The 12,043-nt window shown below is 52.6% G+C and overlaps 1 protein-coding gene across 1 annotated transcript in view; it reads left to right on the forward strand.

The window, feature by feature from the left end:
• Nucleotides 1–12,043, forward strand: part of ACADL (acyl-CoA dehydrogenase long chain) — a 650,248-nt gene that overhangs the window by 408,369 nt on the left and 229,836 nt on the right. The gene's annotated exons all lie outside the window — the stretch shown is intronic.

Raw genomic sequence — 12,043 nt, forward strand, 5'->3', positions numbered from 1 at the left:
GTCACTTGGATTGCCATGTATATGGGATGAGGCAAAGCATAGACATGTCCCACAAATGTATAATGAAAACTTGCTGCGATGGGCAAGTGCTGTGGAATAGCTGAAGTCAAGTAACCTATTTTAGCCCGCTGGTGTGTGATGCTAGACTGAGAATTTCGTGAACCTGTTCCTACTGGTGGGAAAAACTGAATGGGCTGTAATTAGCTTAGGGTGCAACCCGGAGGTAGGTCAAGTGACCACTATGTGCCCCAGATTGTGGGTGCGATTGAGGCCTTAGTCACGCATGGCTCTCTCTATGTAGTTTTAACTGTAACATCCGCTGTAGCCAGACCAAAAAAGAAAAAACAAGAGGTAAAGAAAGTCATTTTGACAGAAAATGCAATCAACTAACTGAATTCATAAATATGATCTATTGATGCAAAGCTCATTTTATGCCTTAGTGCTTTAATTAGGTTTTATTTAGCTGATGAGACAGGAGAAAAGAGTAGTTTGTTGTTAGTTGTGTGTTAGTGTAACGTGGAATCACTGGGAATGCTGTTAGATTAAAAAACAACAAAAAATGAATCGATGTTTCATATTCCTTGTGCAGCGTGATACTAATTTTAAAGAGGTCATAGTATTAAGCTCCTGTTTCTGACTTTAAAAAAATCAATCCTTGTGGGTGTTTCCTGGTTGAGTTTTTACAGACTGAGAAAGCACACTGTTTTTTCGATGAGCAGTGTTCTGTTTCTAACCAGCCCAGGGCTTCGGTTAAGCCATGCCTTTCTTGCTTCCTTTGTTTCTGGGAGTAGTGTACATTCTAAGTACCTTGTGTTTGGGGGTTGTAAAATTTGTCTGACTGCAAGTTATTGAGACAAAGATTCTAGACCAATTGGATGAGGGTTTTTGGCCTAATAATTAAGGCGTGGTAGATAAACTAGGGATATGGTCAAGCATGTCAAAATGTTCCACAATTTTCCAGTACTATGCAGGTCACAGTGTGGGGATTCCTTTCAAGACGACTTTAGAATCAAATTATGGAGCTACCACGACTATTGTACATCCTCCCGAATTGCCCCCTCCTCCTCCACCAAATCTGGTTCAAGGAATTACTTGTGAACTTTTGCTTGTTTCTGTGGTAGAATCAGCCATTCCTGGTTGGCCTTTGGCAAATGCATACAATTACCGTATGATGGAGATAGGCATGGCGGATATAAATCTGTACTACTGGGCAGCACAGATCCTGGTGATGAATTACAGGTTGAGTGGTGGGTCACATAATTCTGCTTCCCTGTTGGAGGTGGCTGTGGAAGTGAGACCTTTCTTCAGAATAATGCTCATAATCCTAGGTAGTGATAAATTCTGATTTATTAAGAACAGCAGTAACGGGGCGCTAGGTGGCGCGCTAGTAAATTGGCTGCATAAGAGTAGAGCTCCCGCCGCCCGGTGCTCTTATCCTGCTGTTTCCCCTCCTGGCTGGGGTTCTTGCTGGCACCGGACACCGGCGATAGCGGGGCCCGGGCTTTCTGCCACCGCACAGTGCGGGTTGGCTGACGTGGCCGCTCCTAACGCCGGCCGCGTGACACGGAAGTGGGCGCCGGTGACCGCGGAACTGCAGGAGGTGAGCCGCGGCCGGCAGCATTCAGTAATTTAGCCCGCGGCTCCCCACAAGGAGCCTAGGCCGCGCTAACTAGAACGCCGGCGGTGGTGTGGTGCCGCTGGACTTTGTTGGTGTGGAGCCCTGGACCGGCGGTGGTCACGGGAGACAGTCCTGCCCTGCAGTGAAATGTAGGGGATGCCCTGAACTTGTGTGACGCCCTGAATGCAACGGCGGGGGTTACGAAGACGCGGAAGCGGTCGTGGCCTGCTGGTGGCGCCATGAGGTGTACTCATTGACGGAGTTGTAGTGCGACGGGCCCCCTGTGGCCTTCCTGGGGTGCTGCTGCGACCTTGCCAAATTACTTGAGGTGCTTCGGCGAGAGGCCTGCCCGAGTGCATGGTGGCGATCCCCTGGAGGGGGTTTCGCAGGCCTGACAGACGCAGTGAGGTGACTGGAAAGGTGGAGTGGGCCTCCCTACGCATCGCGGTGGAGCGGTGGGTCCGGCGCTGAACTATCTGGTGACCCTCGTTGCAGTGGACTGCCCTGAGACCTGCTGCGATGGCGCAGGGCCCTGGAGCCTTGGGGGCCCGCCGGCTGCAGTGTGGTAGGCGATCAGAGGACGACCTGATACCGGACTGCGAGGTGAGCGGCGGTGGCGGAGGGGGCGGCCACCCGGTGCTGGCGTGGGGGGGGGTGCCTGAGCTCCTAGCGCATACCAGAGGAGCTGACACGCGGCGGTAGCGCCTGGACCCATTACCTGCAATGCGGCGCCGAGGGACCAGGAGAGGCACGGATTGACCTGTGGGTGTTCGTGGTGGCGCACGCTGACTGAGGAGACCTGACCTAACTGGAGTTGAGGTGCTAGCTGGGGCGCGGCGCCAACTGTGTAGTGCCTGCAGTGATGCCCAGCGATCGGTGATTGCACAAGTGCAGCTGCCAGAGGTAGAGGTGGCGGACATTCATCAGCCCTACCTGGCTAGGGTCACCAACGTCCAGACAGAGGAGGGGTGCCCGATGGGGGACCCTGATATATCGGGGGAGTGACGTACGACGGCCACTGGAGGCCCGCGAAACCCGTGAGTAACAGCAAGCTGATTCCTCCTGGTCGACAGCTGCGGACCCTGCCGGGTTGACTCTGGCTTCCTTCTCCTTCCTCCATCCTTGCAGCGTTGTCGGAGAGACTGTGGTGTCGACTCTCTCCTGTTGTTGTGGCCTGGGGGCCGGGCCTGGGCCACCTGCCTGGTGTTAGTTATCGGCAGATGCCTACGGCGCAGCAATTGGTCATGGGCCGGCTACGAAACGCGTCAAAGGGGAGCCGGGCACAGGCGGCGGGCCTGGGCCCCGTGCCGGGATGCCGCGGTGAAGGCGGGGAGTCTCAGGAGGCCGCGGTTGTGGCAAAACTGGACACAGTGCTAGCTGCGGTGGAACGAATTGGCTCTACCCTGGAGCAGACGAAGGCTTCTCTAGCGTCCCGGATTGAAAAAGTCACGGTGGACTTCACCCTTCTTCATGCGGACCACCGCAAGTTAGCGGACACAGTGGCCCAACAACGCCGCACGCTCCTAGATGTCCAGCCAGTGGTGAATAATCACACTGCAACATTGCAAGACCTAATAGATCGCGTCCACACCCTGGAAGATCGTGTTGAGGATGCCGAAGGGCGCTCCCGGCGCAGCAATATCAGAGTGGTGGGATTACCGGAGGGCGAGGAGGGACGACATCCAGAGAAGTATGTTCAGGGGTGGCTCCGAGACCTACTCTCTCCGCAGTTCGTGGTGGAGCGGGCACAGAGGCCCAAGCCGGGGACTCGACCCCGCCCCTGTCTGTTCAAACTTCTCAATTACCGGGATAGGGATGTGGTGCTAGACCAGGAAGTTGGGCGCCATCACAGTGGGAAGTGGGCAGGTGATGTTCTTCCCGGATTACACGGCGGTGGTGCAGAGGCGGAGAAGCAGCTACCTGGCGGTGAAGCGCCAGTTGCGTGACCTGGAGATCCCATACTCCCTGCTGTACCCGTCGCGCCTCAGAGTGGTCACGAAAGAGGGGACCTGGTTCTTTGATGCCCCGTCAGATGTCTGGGACTGGCTAGAGGAGACTGGGCACAGTAGGGGACAGAGGCCTTCGGATCTGGAGCTTGGCAGTCAGCAGGGGAGGAGACCAAGGCGGAGGCGGCGGAGAGGGTAACACAGGGATGCAGGATTGGGCCCGGGGGTGGCGCCTAGCCCAGAGAGGATGCGCCTACAACGCCAAGGCGCGCTGGAGGCAGTGGCAACTCTCGGGTCTACGAGCAGTCAGGGAGATGTGGACACTCATGGACATGGCGAACCCGAGACCAAAAGATCGTCCTCTCCGTCCACCACGCTCTCTGAGGACCAATTAATGCCACTGGTGATACCCCAGACCTCTGATCACATTGTGTGAGCCGAGAGCGGTGTGACAGTGGCGCTCACTGACATGCGCATCAATGGGGGACAGGCAATACGTAATGATGGCTGACTGTTTGCGGATTCTGCTATCGGCTATGGTGCGGTGCTATATGATTGCGCTGTTGAGTCTATTTTGGTCGCTGCGTGGGTGACGGGAGACCCTGCCCCCTAAGGAGGGCCTGCGTGCCAGGCGGAATTTGCGTTAGGTGGCGTAGGTAGCTGCAGTAAGGTTTATCCGCCCATGCTTGGCCCAGCCCACGCTACAGGAGGCACCTACAGTGTACACTGGGGCACCGCGGTAAGGAGCTGTTCGCAGTAGCTATAGCCACACTAAGCGCCCGTTAGCCGTTACCTGGCTTAGTTTCATTCCATAAGCGTTTAGCTTGCAGCTTGGACGAATGCCCGTACAGGGGTTTGCCCTGATGGTTATACTGTTTTTGACTTTCAGCTCGCGTGCTTGGCAGCACGTTTATGTTTATTTGTATTGTTTCTCATTGCAGCGTGCCGGCCTGACATATAGCGTCCATGTTCCTCCCACTGGTCGACCGGACCCCGGCCGCGTCACCTCTGCAGTCTTTACTTGCTTTACATGGCCAATACCAACGTAATCACATGGAATATTCGGGGCATGCACACGCCAGCGCGTAGGTATTCCACTTTCGCTTATTTGCAGAGACACAAGGTGGCCATAGCCCTCCTTCAGGAGACCCATATGACGCAGTCAGAAATAGTCCGGCTGCGTACCCGCTGGAGGGGTCAACTATTTGGAACCGCCTATTCTGCACACGCCAGGGGCACGTTGATCTGGGTGAGGGCGGGCACTACATTCGCATGCACGGAAGTAGTAGTCGACCCGGCTGGGCGATACACATTAGTGCGCGGACGCCTTAATGAACAACACATATTACTAGGCTTATTGTACGCCCCGAACGTTGAACAATTGTCATTCCTTGCCCATCTGTCCACGGTGTTAGCACCGTATGTGGGTCTCCCCTGGCTCTTGGGCGGGGATTTTAATTCAGTCCTCGACGTACATCTTGACCGGTCCTTCCCGCCCCTCCGTAATACACAAGTGGTCTCAAACGCACTGGCTCTGAATGACTGGATATCGCGTTGGGCATTGGTTGATGTGTGGCGTAGTATACACCCTGATGATCGCATCTACTCGTACTATTCGGCAGTGCATGACCTCCATGTGCGTCTTGACAGGGTAGTGGGCTCCTACTCTTTGCTTCCCCTGTTAGAGCAGGCAGAATATCTAGGTCGGACGCACTCCGATCATAATCCTCTTAGACTGTGCCTCCGATGGAACCCCGGCCGTCCCCCAATTCCTACATGGCGCCTCCAATCGACGGCTCTGGAAGATGCAGAATTCCGTGCATCCTTGGGCACTGCGATAGAGCAGTTTTTTTACCTGAATTTAGGCACCCCGAGCAGTGAATTGACAGAGTGGGATACCCATAAGTCCACCATCATGGGGCATTGTTTAGGTGCGACGTGGAATATCCGCAAGCAGCTTGCATTGTCGCTTGCTGCCTTGGAGTCTCGCCTACTCCCATACGAGCGACACGGGGAGGGCGGCGGTCGTGATTCGACTCGGCTGACGAGACTCTGGGCGCGCCATGCCGAGCTGCTGGAGCGCTTGAGATGCCACAATTATGCGGCTCACTCGGCTCGTGCCCATGCCACGTCGGACAGGGCGGGGAGGTTGCTGGCCTTGCTGCTAAGGCAGGAGACTGATCACGCTCCGATAGGCGCTATATGCGGACCCGACGGGTCACTTATATACACGCAGTGGGAGCTTCATCAGGCGATGACGGCACACTACGCGTCTCTGTACCGCTCGACGGGACGCCGGCAGATGCAAGTTCTAGACCAGTTCCTGGAGGCTGCCTGTCTACCCACGATACCGGATGAGTATCAGGAGTCGCTTGAGAGCCCTCTCACTGCGGATGAGATCGGAGACGTGGTTGCCTCTATGGCTTCTGGGAAGGCGCCCGGCCCGGATGGGCTCCCGGCGGAATACTATAAGACCTATCGGGAATCACTGGTACCCAAATTGCACACCCTCTATCTGGCTGCCCTTGAGGAGCGTACCTTACCCGGCTCAATGCGGGAGGCCTATCTGATATCACTGCTCAAACCCGGGCGGGATCCCACCCAGCTGGGGTCCTATCGCCCCCTTGCCCTGCTTAACACAGATTATAAAATTCTGGCTAAGGTACTGGCGGAGCGGCTAGCGCCAGCGGTGCTGGTACATGCTGACCAAAATGGCTTCGTGCCTAAACGCAGTACCTCCCTTAATCTGCGGCGGTTTTTTCGAGGGGCATCTGATAGTATCCAACAATGGCCTAGGGCGGGCTGCCTGGTTTTAGACCTTGAAAAGGCCTTCGACTGCCTGGAATGGGGATACCTGGTGGCGGCCTTGTCGCACTACGGGTTGGGTCTTGGCTTCCTTCAACTGGCAGCCCTCCTGTATAAGGACCCCACAGTGAGAGTGAGAACCGGGCTGTACATATCTGATGCTATCCCTATTGGCCGCGGCACTCGGCAGGGGTGCCTGCTCTCACCCCTCCTGTTTGTGCTCGCAATAGAGCCGCTGGCGACCAAACTCCGCAGAGAGCTGGTTGACGGCATCCCTCTGGGCGATGCGATGCATCAGGTATCGCTTTATGCGGATGACCTGCTGGTCTTTGTCAGGGATGTGGCTCACATTCCAGTCGACCTGGAGCGTATTCTGCTTAACTTCGAGGCCCTCTCGGGTCTCCGGGTGAACGCTGCGAAGTCCTGCCTATACGCGTTCCGAGCAGACACTCAAGACCCGAGTTATCATTTACAGGGAGTGCAGGTACAATGGCGGCCGGATACCTTTCGGTATCTGGGTATCCAGATATATCGTCAGCCGGCGGATCTTGTGGAAGGCAACCTGGGCAGAGCTGTGTCCTCAGTCAAGGCTCAGATGCGGTTCTGGGGAACGCTTCCCCTCTCGGTCACGGGCCGAGTAGCCTTAGTTAAAATGGTGATTTTACCCCGTCTCCTGTACTATTTTGCCAACCTGCTCATTTATGTTCCGGCGTCTTTCTTTGCGGTATTGGCGCGGTCCCTCCGGGACTTCCTGTGGGGTGCTGCGCGTCACAGAGTTGCGTTGCCCAAGCTGTACCTTCCCACTGACCAGGGGGGACTTGCAATGCCGTGTTTTGAACATTACTATCTGGCTGCGCAGCTGCAGTGGATAGCCCGTTGGCTGGCGGACAGGGGCCGGGAGGATACTGCGACTGTGGCGCCCCCCTCTCATTGGCTGACATCATTATTTATTTATTTATTTATTTATTTTTAGCATTTCATAAAGCGCGAACAAATGCCCGCAGGCGTCTCGGCGCTGTACTATGTGAACTCTCCTATGCTTGGCTTCTCGCTCTTAGAGGTTAAACAACCATGTTTTCAGTATCTTTCTGAATGACAGGAGATTTGGGCTAGATCTGATGGATTGAGGCAGTGTGTTCCATAGTTTCGGGGCGGCTACCAGGAAACGTCTGTCTCCCCAGTTGACTAATCTGGTCCGAGGTACCACCATATCGTTCAGTTTGGCTGAGCGAAGTGGTCGAGGAAGACAATAAGGAATAAGGTGGTCTTTTAGGAATTGAGGGGCTTGCGAGTGTAGCGATTTATAAACTATACATAATGTTTTAAATTTGATTCTATTCCTGATAGGGAGCCAGTGAAAGCTTCTCAAGGTATCAGTTATAGGTTCAAATTTAGGGATGTCTGAGAGGAGTCTGGCCGCTGCGTTCTGCACTGTCTGCATTTTCTTGATGACCCTAGTTTGGGCATTGATAAACAGGCCATTGCAGTAATCCAATGCAGACAGGACTAGGGCACTAACTAAAGTCTTGACTACACTTTTGGGAAGAAATGGAAGGATCTTTTTTACCAGGCGTAATTTGTAGAACGCTGTGGAGGCCGTCTGGTTGGCATGAGCCATAAAGTTCAATTTGTCGTCAAAAATGACGCCTAAGTTTCTCACCTTCGTGGTTGGTTTAGGCAAGGCTCCAAAAGATAACGGCCACCATACCGAGGACCAATTAGGGTTAAGATGACCAAAGGTTACCACCTCAGTTTTGTCGGAGTTCAGTTTCAAACAGTTTGCTGACATCCACTGTCCGATGGCCTGCATGCCTGTTTTAAAACTCTCCGCTACTGTTTCCCCATCATCTCTGATGGACAGGATCAACTGGGTGTCATCCGCATATGAGGTAAGGTTCATCCCATGTGCTTTGATTGTCTTAGCGAGGTCCGACACATAGATGTTAAATAGTGTCGGACTGAGGGATGAACCTTGAGGTACCCCGCATGGCAAGGACAACTCTGCTGACTCGAATTGTCCTAGGATGACTGCCTGGGATCTATCCGTCAGGAAAGATGCTAGTAGTTTCTTCGCTAGGCCTTGCACGCCCATGCTTTCAACACGATCGACCAAGATCTTATGGTCGACCGTGTCGAAGGCAGCCGATAAATCTAGAAGCACCAACAATGCTGAGCCTCCTTGATCTCGTATTAGTCGGATATCATCCGCTACTTTGATTAGTGCCGTTTCTGTTCCATGAAACTTGCGGAATCCAAATTGGGTTTCATCGAGCAGATGGTATTGCTCGATAAATTCCGCAAGTTGAGTATTCATGGCTTTTTCTACTATTTTAGCTAGAAACAGGAGGTTGGCTATAGGCCTGTAGTTTTTTAACTCCGTTTTATTTAGGCCAGCTTTTTTCAGAAGTGGCTTTAGTAAGGTCTTTTTTAAAGGGGAAGGGAAGATTCCTGTGCGGAACATTAGATTACAGACTTGAGTTATAACTGGCACCACTGTGTCGATTAATGGGAGGAGAGTTTTCACGGGACAAGGATCCAGTGCTGAGCCGGACTTAATGGATTTCATGATGTCCTGAATTTGGTTTTCTGTGATTTCCGCAAACTGTGAAAAGATGTTTTCAGTATGTAGTGTTATTATGTTATCGGTGCTTTGATTATCAGTAGAGTTAAATGCTGAGAAGATATCATTCACTTTAGTGAAAAAGAAGGATGCTAATGAGTCACAGACACTTTGTGAACAAGGGGGGTTCAAATCAGGAACACCTCCTACAAGCTGTTTAGTAATGTTATAGAGCTTTTTATTAGAGTTTTTTGCACTTTCAATTTGCTCGCTGTAGTACTTTTTTTTGGCCTCTGTGATCAGGCGTTTATACTGAATTTGAAGCTCCTTATATATATGTTTGCTTTCATCGTCATAGCTTTTCCTCCAATGTCTTTCTTTGTTTCTACATAGCTGTTTATGTTTTCTAAGTTCTTTTGTGTACCAGGGTGCTGAAGGGGAGCTTCTGTTACTGGACATTCGTTTGACTGGTACTAATTTATTAGTGGCCTGGTCCAGCCAAGCTTGGTATTGCTTTGTAGCTATTTCTGGATCAGTAGACAGGGTGGGCTTAGAATTATCTAATGCTACCTTAAGGTTAGGAATATTGATGTCTTTCCATACCTTAAAAGGTTCCTGTCTGGGAGTGGGTGTTTTAACAATGGCGGTCACTAATTTTTATAGTACTTAGTTCCAAGTAATGGTCAGTCCAAGTCATTGGGAGGACGTCAGTAATTAGGAGATTATCTAGATTAGTGTATATTCCATCTAATGTATGCCCTGCATTGTGGGTAGGTCCCGTCACCAATTGTGATAGGCCAAAGACCTCCATTTCTGACTGTAGGGATATGGTGTCTTTATCTCTATTACAGTCCAGATGGAAATTAAAGTCTCCTAGCAGTGTTATAGACTTCTCGATTGCAAATGCTTCTAAGATAGTGGCAATTTCTGTGAGAAATCCCAACCGAGTTTCTGGTCGTCTATATAATAGTATGCCTCTGAAGTTATAGGAAGGCGATAAATAGATATCAAAGTGAAGCGCCTCACATGTAGTAGTAGGTATTGCCGTGATGCGGATTTTGAGGGTGTCCCGTGCAATGATTGCTATCCCACCTCCTCTTTTGCTTGTTCTGTCCAGCTTATATACTTTAAATCCTTTTGGGACGGCTATTACAAGATCTGGGTCCGATGTTTTATCCATCCAGGTCTCTGTCAGGAACATTATATCAATGTTCCCGTCCAGAAGTAAATCGGCAATTTCTTGCCTGTGTTTAGCCAGCGAGCGAACGTTGATAAGGGCAGTTATAAAATTTTGTGTTACCTGATTTTGATTGTCGTTTCCCACCGGTTTATTTAAAAGGGAGATGGCCGCCTGACAGTGCTCACATTTTAAGATTGTAGTGGAAAATATAGCTTCCGGACTGTATCTAATACATCCTTCCATGGCTCGTGGACGTAGATCAGTTAGTGAGGAGTGAGTGTAGGGTGGGAGGCGGGCGAATTCGGTAGAGCCAGGGGTGGTGGCCCTAGGCCCGTGTCCGGCGCAGACGGGCTTGCCTTTGGCGCGCCTTCGGCGCGCCGCCGGCTCGCCCGCTGCGCCCGCCCGCTGTGCGGACGGGATGACCCCATATTATTATACTGTGCCGAGGAGGGTGGGAGGCGTCCTGCCACTGGACCGCCAACCCTTTCTCCCTCCAAGATGGCGCCTTTACCCCGCGTCGTCAGCCCCTAATCGGCCACGCCGGGATGGAAAGGTGAGAGGAGCGCGCCTCGGTGCTAGGCAAATCTTGCACTGGCTAAGCGCAGTTATGCAATGATTTTTAAAAGCGCCACAATTAAAATATTTACAAGTTTTAAAAGTTAGCCCAGTAACACCGCACAGGGATAGAAAGTAGAACCCCCGGCTTCCGCCTCAGGGGAGAGTAAACTAGTACGCAGAGCGATGGGCACTACTGTTTAAATATCCGGGAGGGCGGGAGGCATCCTGCCACTGGACCGCCAACCCTTTCTCCCTCCAAGATGGCGCCTTTACCCCGCGTCGTCAGCCCCTAATCGGCCACGCCGGGATGGAAAGGTGAGAGGAGCGCGCCTCGGTGCTAGGCAAATCTTGCACTCGCTAAGCGCAGTTATGCAATGATTTTTAAAAGCGCCACAATTAAAATATTTACAAGTTTTAAAAGTTAGCCCAGTAACACCGCACAGGGATAGAAAGTAGAACCCCCGGCTTCCGCCTCAGGGGAGAGTAAACTAGTACGCAGAGCGATGGGCACTACTGTTTAAATATCCGGGAGGGCGGGAGGCGTCCTGCCACTGGACCGCCAACCCTTTCTCCCTCCAAGATGGCGCCTTTACCCCGCGTCGTCAGCCCCTAATCGGCCACGCCGGGATGGAAAGGTGAGAGGAGCGCGCCTCGGTGCTAGGCAAATCTTGCACTCGCTAAGCGCAGTTATGCAATGATTTTTCAAAGCGCCACAATTAAAATATTTACAAGTTTTAAAAGTTAGCCCAGTAACACCGCACAGGGATAGAAAGTAGAACCCCCGGCTTCCGCCTCAGGGGAGAGTAAACTAGTACTTAGTCATTAAGCTTTTCCATCCGGCCGCGAAGGTATCGAGGCCTGTAACTCTTCTTATGGTGGTGGCCTATAAGTGCTACCGCCGGTGTATTCACCTTACCCGGACTCCTTATGCCCTGGCCATACCACTCGAGGGCTCTCCTAGTGGGCAGGGGGTGCTCAGCGCTTTGGAGCTTGAGGATTGGAGCGCGGCAGACATACACACATTGGGGGACCTTTACCGGGACGGGACCCTTCTTTCATTTGCTGCCCTGGCGGAATAGACTGGGTTGGCTCCCGGTCACTTCCTGCGTCACCGGTCTTTGATAGCGACGCTCGCGGAATGTTGGGCGGACCTTCGGGAGGATGCGGAGCAGCACCTCACGATGCAATACCTTCATGTCATGGGGCGGGGGAGACATCTGGTTAAATGGTTCACGGCGTCCTTGCTCACGCATACGCCGATTAGTTTGACACCGCTACGGGGTAATTGGGAGGCGGATCTGGCTCGGCCCGTGACTGACAAGGAGTGGGACAGGGTGCTACAGGGCCCGACGAGAATCCCCAGGAACATGCGCTTC

This window comes from Triturus cristatus, chromosome 3_2, assembly GCF_964204655.1.
Source record: "Triturus cristatus chromosome 3_2, aTriCri1.1, whole genome shotgun sequence".
NCBI lineage: Eukaryota > Metazoa > Chordata > Amphibia > Caudata > Salamandridae > Triturus > Triturus cristatus.